This window comes from Brassica napus, chromosome A7 (genome assembly GCF_020379485.1).
Source record: "Brassica napus cultivar Da-Ae chromosome A7, Da-Ae, whole genome shotgun sequence".
NCBI lineage: Eukaryota > Viridiplantae > Streptophyta > Magnoliopsida > Brassicales > Brassicaceae > Brassica > Brassica napus.
Window position 1 is genome coordinate 11,976,577 of NC_063440.1, and position 6,890 is coordinate 11,983,466.

The 6,890-nt window shown below is 31.6% G+C and overlaps 2 non-coding genes across 2 annotated transcripts; both read left to right on the forward strand.

The window, feature by feature from the left end:
- The first annotated feature begins 1,100 nt into the window (after positions 1–1,100).
- On the forward strand, positions 1,101–1,216 carry LOC125576826. Its single transcript, XR_007315250.1, has one exon. It is a non-coding gene; the product is annotated as a U5 spliceosomal RNA (small nuclear RNA).
- Positions 1,217–2,938: 1,722 nt separating this feature from the next.
- On the forward strand, positions 2,939–3,012 carry TRNAV-AAC. The gene has a single exon. It is a non-coding gene; the product is annotated as a tRNA-Val (tRNA).
- The last annotated feature ends 3,878 nt before the right edge of the window (positions 3,013–6,890 follow it).

Consider the following 6,890-nt stretch of genomic DNA (forward strand, 5'->3'; position numbering starts at 1 on the left):
GGGCATATACACCAATTGATCAGGAAGAGGAAGAGAGCAGCAGAGAGAGGAACAAGAAGCCATGTAGTCAGTGGCGGAGCCAGAAATTTTTTGTACTGGGGTCAAAAAAAAATCAAAAACATAATGTATAAACGACCAAAAAACTACAAATGTATTACTCCAAAAAAAACTACAAATGTACTCGACACTCATTCATAACTTAAAACTTTTTTTAAGCTTGTTTATTTTTGATGTTTCTATATTAAACTAACATTAACAATGTTTAAAATTACAAAATATGTGTAGTGATTTACTAAATTTTTATAATTATAGAAAAACAAGATTAAAACTAATATAAATCCAAAGTTTTAAAATAAAAATATATTAGTTGTAATTAAATTTTGTCTTTAATGTTTTGTAATTATTTTTGTGGGGTCAAAATTATTTTTAAATGGGGTCAATACAAAAATTATACAAATTTTATCTAAAATTTTTTTTTTTTACAAAAAAGAAGTGGGGTCAGCTGACCCCCACCCACTAAGCTGCCTCCGCCCCTGCATGTAGTACTTGTCATAAGTCTGAGACACTTAAAGGAGAAAAGCAGATGGTACAAATTAGTAATTACATTTGAAATTAGACAAGAAAAAACCATTTGCTGTTAGTCTTTGTATCTGTAAATATTTCCTGTTTTTTCTCCTTCAACTCTATCATTAGTAGTAATCAAAATTATTTGTTTGATACATTATTATTAGATAAAATTATCATGATCAAAGCATGTTAAATGACCATGGCATATAGCCTACAAGTTTTCAATCAGTAAATGGTTTAGCAACTCAACAAAACCACATTGTAAATTTTCCAGGAGAAACTGAAAATGTATTTTCTAAAACCAAATTGTAAAATTCTTATTTTAGTCTTCACGATTATCGAAAAACCATGTTATTGCATATTTGCTTATACCAAAGAAAGATCTGTTATCGTAATGCAAAGGCCCAGTAATACCTACAGCCCATAAGACCTTTTAAGAAGAAGCTTCAGCGTCCCACATTGGGGAGCCGAGAGGAAAGGATCTGTGGAGACTTCAGTAAATAAGCTTCACACTCTACGTTTGAAAACCACGCAGCCATGTGGTGAGCACAAAGCGAACTATTCTTTCGCCTTTTACTAAAGAATACCGTGTGCTCTCCACGCTAAGTGGCATACGCCTATTTTTGGAGGTATCCACTTTCGAGTGGACCCAACATATTTCTAGTATTAACTTTATTTGATGTTAGTTATAACGTGCTGGGGAAAGTAGTTGATAATACAAAATCTAAAGGATTGTGTCATTAGCATTAGATGAATGAGTGCATCTCGGTCTATAACCCACTTGAGAGGCAAGTATGATACCACTCGGAAGTGCAGCCGCAGAGTCAAAAGGTACACACTCAGAGAGGATTAATCCTTTGACTCTGATCCTGAACTATGGGCTTTTAGGAGAAAACATGTTGATCATGAAAATTGAGACTATGCAAGAACAGCCATTATTGACATGAGCAGTCACTACGCAAGTACAGGGCAAGAACTCAAGAATATAACAGAAATCACTATGAAATCATCTGACCTGAGAAGTTATTAATCATTATGCAATTAACTAAGTTAAGCAGTCTTTTTTTTTTTTGAACACATCTAAGTTACGCAGTCTACAAGAGATAACTCCTGGTGATTCAATCATTTCAGCATTAGTTAAGCTTATACTTAACAAAATCCATACATGGCTCGTTCTGTAACTGTGCAAAGTGTATACTCCAAAAATTGGAGGCAAAATCACTCTTCTTTCACCGATGATAATAAGGAAATGATAAGTGTAAAGCCGTCACGCCACTTCAACTTGTCCTTCTGTATGTAACGCACAATAGGTTTAGTTAGCTTTTTGTATCTTTTTGATCTCTGATATTATCAAATGTAGAGAAAAGGGAAGACTAGGTTAAGTATGGCTTGTTCCTCCGTGTAGTGATCCACAAGACAGTGATATCATCTACTTACAGAGAGAGAAATGCACTTAGGAACATACCCTTAGTACATGACTGATCTCGAAATATCCTGCTTCTTACAACTTCCTTTCTTAGTGTCTCTAGTCTTTATCTTTTGACCTCATCTCTGAGGTATCATCTTCTTCACATACTTAAACTTTAGGAGAAGTTGGCTCCTAAAGAAGGGGTTTTAAAGAGAGGTAGAGTTTTAACACACAATTCAGAATCTTGACGAACCACCACAGTAATGTTATCTAACCTGGAAAAGACAAAAGGTGAGAGAGCGCAAAACATATATCCTCTCTCTCAAGTCTCAAGCTCCAAAACTGTTGAGTGGGTTCTTCATCCCAACAGAAGAAAGATGCTCCTCTGTATAAACATAACAAAACAGATTGCAAGGCGAAAGATGTACTCACGGATGATACAGCTTGAGCCTGACAATCATTCACCTCTTCTATTTACACTTCTGCATAATAAAATTCATAGAGTTATCTCCAGTTTAAGTCAATAAGGTCTATGAGCATCAATCTCTCTTTTGTTCAAAAGCTTGCTATCACATTTACAGTTCACACTGAGATGTATGAGAGAAAAAAATAAGAAGCACACATCTTTAGTTGAAAAACTATAAAACGCGAAAACCCAGAATGAAAAATCAGCACTTATGTTCAATATGACATCTTTGCGTACAATTCAACCATAACTTTCTACTTCGTAACGACAAACGCTAGTGTTATTACGTAATCGATCTTCAAACAAACATGTCAAAGTTAACATCTTACCAAGCACAAGGACGTCAATCTCTCTCGCCACTGGTGCTAAACTCTCAGTGAGCTCTTCTTTCCGCTTCGTGGAAGCCGAGCACGGTGGGTTTGGTTCGTTTCCCGGTTAATGGTTTACGTGTTTTTAGAACTTGCTATATAATTTAGTTTGTAAAACTTAAACCATCAGGTTTCGTGGTGTAGTCGGTTATCACGTCAGTCTAACACACTGAAGGTCTCCAGTTCGAACCTGGACGAAGCCATTTTATTTTTTTCCTCCACCCGCCCGGGAAGGGAAGGCTTAATGGGCATAACTATAGGGCTCGCTCGACAATCAAATCAGATTCAGATCCATGAACGCCTTGTAGGCTCGTCTGCCTGCTTTGATTATGAGTTCTTGTTTATCATTTTTGTAGTTTTGTTGTTTGTGTGGTTATTTTCACTGTCAACCTCAAGAAAAACCAGTACGACTGTAAAATGCTCACGACCACGTGATAAATACTTATAAAAACTATGAGTGGGTTAAAGAAACAAACAGTTTGTTCTTTTTCTCCTGTGTGGTTTGAAGCTGCCATACTGCTCGTGAGTCACTAGAACCTCCAAACAATCATCAACGTACGTTTTACAACTATTAACGTAACCGACAAAGTCTAGCTAGGACCAACCAAACTAAAACACAAAATGTCCTGACGAATACAATAAATACTAGGTGATACCCGCGCCCTGCACCGAGTGAATGGATTAAAAGAGATTATAACTTTTAATCTATAAATATTAGAAATGCAAAACTTATAGTCACAAGATTACATATTATATAATGAGTTGAGACCCACCATAAATGTTTTGCTTGCAAGATCAAATTTGTAATGAAGGTTTGGGTAGAAGAATGTGATGAGTAGATGTGCTCAAAACAACCTATTTATATATACGATGAGGAAGGATTAGATTTCAAATGATGAAATCGTATGTGATTCGGATGAAAGCTAATCTATAAGAGTAATCAAAAACTTATATAAACTAAATTATGAAGGAAAAAAAAACACGTACAATAGAATTATTGTTTTCATAAAATAAAATATAAATATAAGATAAAACGAAATATAAGCAATAAACTAGTAAAATTCTTGAAAAACATGAGCAAGAACACCATAAGAAACACACTTAATGATGACGTGAAATCACGATGTTATCACCTAGGTAAAATGACAATGTTACCACCTAGGTAAAATCAGAAAAACCTAATGTTTTGGTAACAATGTTTTGATATATAGACTGTGGTGAGGATATGTTAACATTGGCTACATATTTATATACAAAAAGTTTTGGGTTTAGGGTTTGCTATCTTTATTCGAAATCGCTTTAAATATATGTAATATTCAATAATTAATACTGAATAACTTGCGCTACAATTTTATTTGAAACTCGCCTTATTACTCCATTTGCGAATTGATCTTTCAAAATCAGAAAACATTTTATTCTTATTTTTAATATAAGGAAACAAAAATTGCAGCTTGATTGAAAAAATCAATCGATCTCAAATCAATAATCAATTCTGATTTTGAAACTTTTCATTTTTCGTCGCAATTTTTGTATAGAAATTATTAAGTTCAACTCCTATAACATACATTTATTCCAATAGCGTCATATTTATCTTTATACATTCCTGATTTGAAATATCATGGAGATCATCGTATGTCCCATTAAGTGTTGTGTGATTGACAATCCCTTCGTTTAGGTGAAAACTTATATTATTAAGAAAGTAGAAAAATTGTAATATGTAAGTTTAATATATATTTCTTTTCACCAATGCCATTATTGCTGTAAGAAAATCTTTAAAATGCATAGCAAAGATATTTATAACGCATAGCAAGGATTTCATGTACACTATATTTTTAAAATGCATAGCAATGTTATAATATATGGCTTATTGAGAGTAAAAAAAATACTCAGTAATTACATATCCAAAAAGGAAGTCTTTGTTTGAAAACAAAATCTACATTTACATTTGAAATATTGTATCATAAATTTTATAGAAAACTCCTCTTTTCACGTCAATTGTGTTGCCATTTCCTACGAACATTGCCATTGACACATAATTTATTTGATCCCGTGATTGACAAATCAATTTTGATTCATATATTATCGGAACACTCGAAATGGTAATGTATTAAATTGTGTTGCCTTGAATCTAAACTATCATAAAATGATCGTCGATTACAATTGCATTGATAATTGTGGAAATGATAAACGTGGTTAACATACAATGGAGGTAATTTGAAACTATTATTAGCTTTTAAAAATACTATATATTAGATCGTTTTATATAATTTTTGAAAAAGTGTATGTATATACTATAAGATTTTGCGATTATGTAAGAATTGTTGAACATTGTGTTTGACAACACATATATAACGAATTCGTGATATATCAACACATATATAAATAGATATGTAGATACATACGTACACAATGGATTTTATGTAGTTTAACTATATAGAAAGGCATTAATATTTAAGTCAGGCTATACGAATTTCCATATTGAAATCGATAATTATGACGAATCTCTGGTTATGGTAATATAAAATCTCTGCGTATTTGAAAATGGAAACGTTTGTAATCAAAGAGTAGTAGGGCATGAGATAAATTATTTTGTTAGTCAATAAGCTTATAGTATATACGGAAGTTTTAATGTAATTAGCAATGACAAATTTTGTAATTAGTGTAGTTAAGGAAGGGTGTTTGAATATAAGGTGTGAGAGAACTTGTGGTGATGCCACGTAGGAAATGACATACATGTAATAAACACATAAAGTAAATGTTAGTTTTATCTAATGCTTCTCAAATAATAAGAAAGGGATCCCTTTTATATTATTTGAGGAGCATTAATTTAAACTAACCTTGACCTCATGTGTTATTACCAAATTGCCATTTCTTAGGTCAACACTAGAATCACTCTCACCCCTTTAATTAAATACCCTCTCTTTATTAGACTAATTACATATATTGCCATTATTCATTACAATATAGCTTAACACATAATATATTATATGACTCCTATCTAAATAACGGATAACTCATTTGATCATTTTTACCCATTTCTCATGCGGCCTCCTTCATATTAATAAAAAATATTTTATTATTAATTTTCGTAGTCACTTTATGTTTCTATATCCATCAAGTAGATACAAATATATTAGTAAAAGTAGTATAACACAGGTTTTACTTCAAGAAATATTTCTCTATCTTGAGACGCCTATCATCTTTATAATATAAGTACAAATAAAAATCGAATATAGCTTGAAACGCCTATCATCTTTGAGAATATAAAAATCTCAAGCACAAATCTGTTTTTGTATAAGTAAGAAGGTTCGTCTCACTTAAATGATATCAACTATAAAGCAATTTTAATATCTTCAAAATGTAGAAGAGCTACATAACTGCTTGATCTATATGGTTTGTATTAATTTTCTTATTCCAGAATTCTTATTGTCCAATGGTCATATGTTATTTTTTTTTATATCAACCTCACATATAAACTCATTATAGGTATAGTTTTATTGAATATATAAAAAATGTATTAAGCTATAGCCTTAACCGGTTAGCTACGTATGTTATTATGTTGAATTTAAAAAATTTATTAGTCCGTTTGGACAAATTATTAGATATCAATTCAAAATTTTTATTGATTGTCTTTTAAGTGATTAAGTATTATCGGTAATACGGTTGTATATAAAGAAAGTTAGATTATTCTGATTGGACAAATAAATTACATATCAATTCCTAATTTTAATGATTGATTTTTTTACAATGTTCTAAAAATCGCTAGCGGTTAACTAGGCGTTTTATGAGGACTAGCGACTAGGCGGATTATTCGGGGCTAGGCGAGGCCTAGGCCGTTATCAAATTATTGATTATTTATATATTTTATAACGTTATATGACATATTTAGCAACAACAACGTTTAATTATAAAATATTATGATGAATTATCAAAAAAGATATACAAACAGAAGAAAGAAAGTAGACAAATTTATAGATTTGTAATAATTTATTGCTTAATAACCTATTAGACCAATTTAGATCCTTTTACCCAATTTTAATGCTTTGAAACAGTTTTTTTAAACCATTTGAATCTAATATAA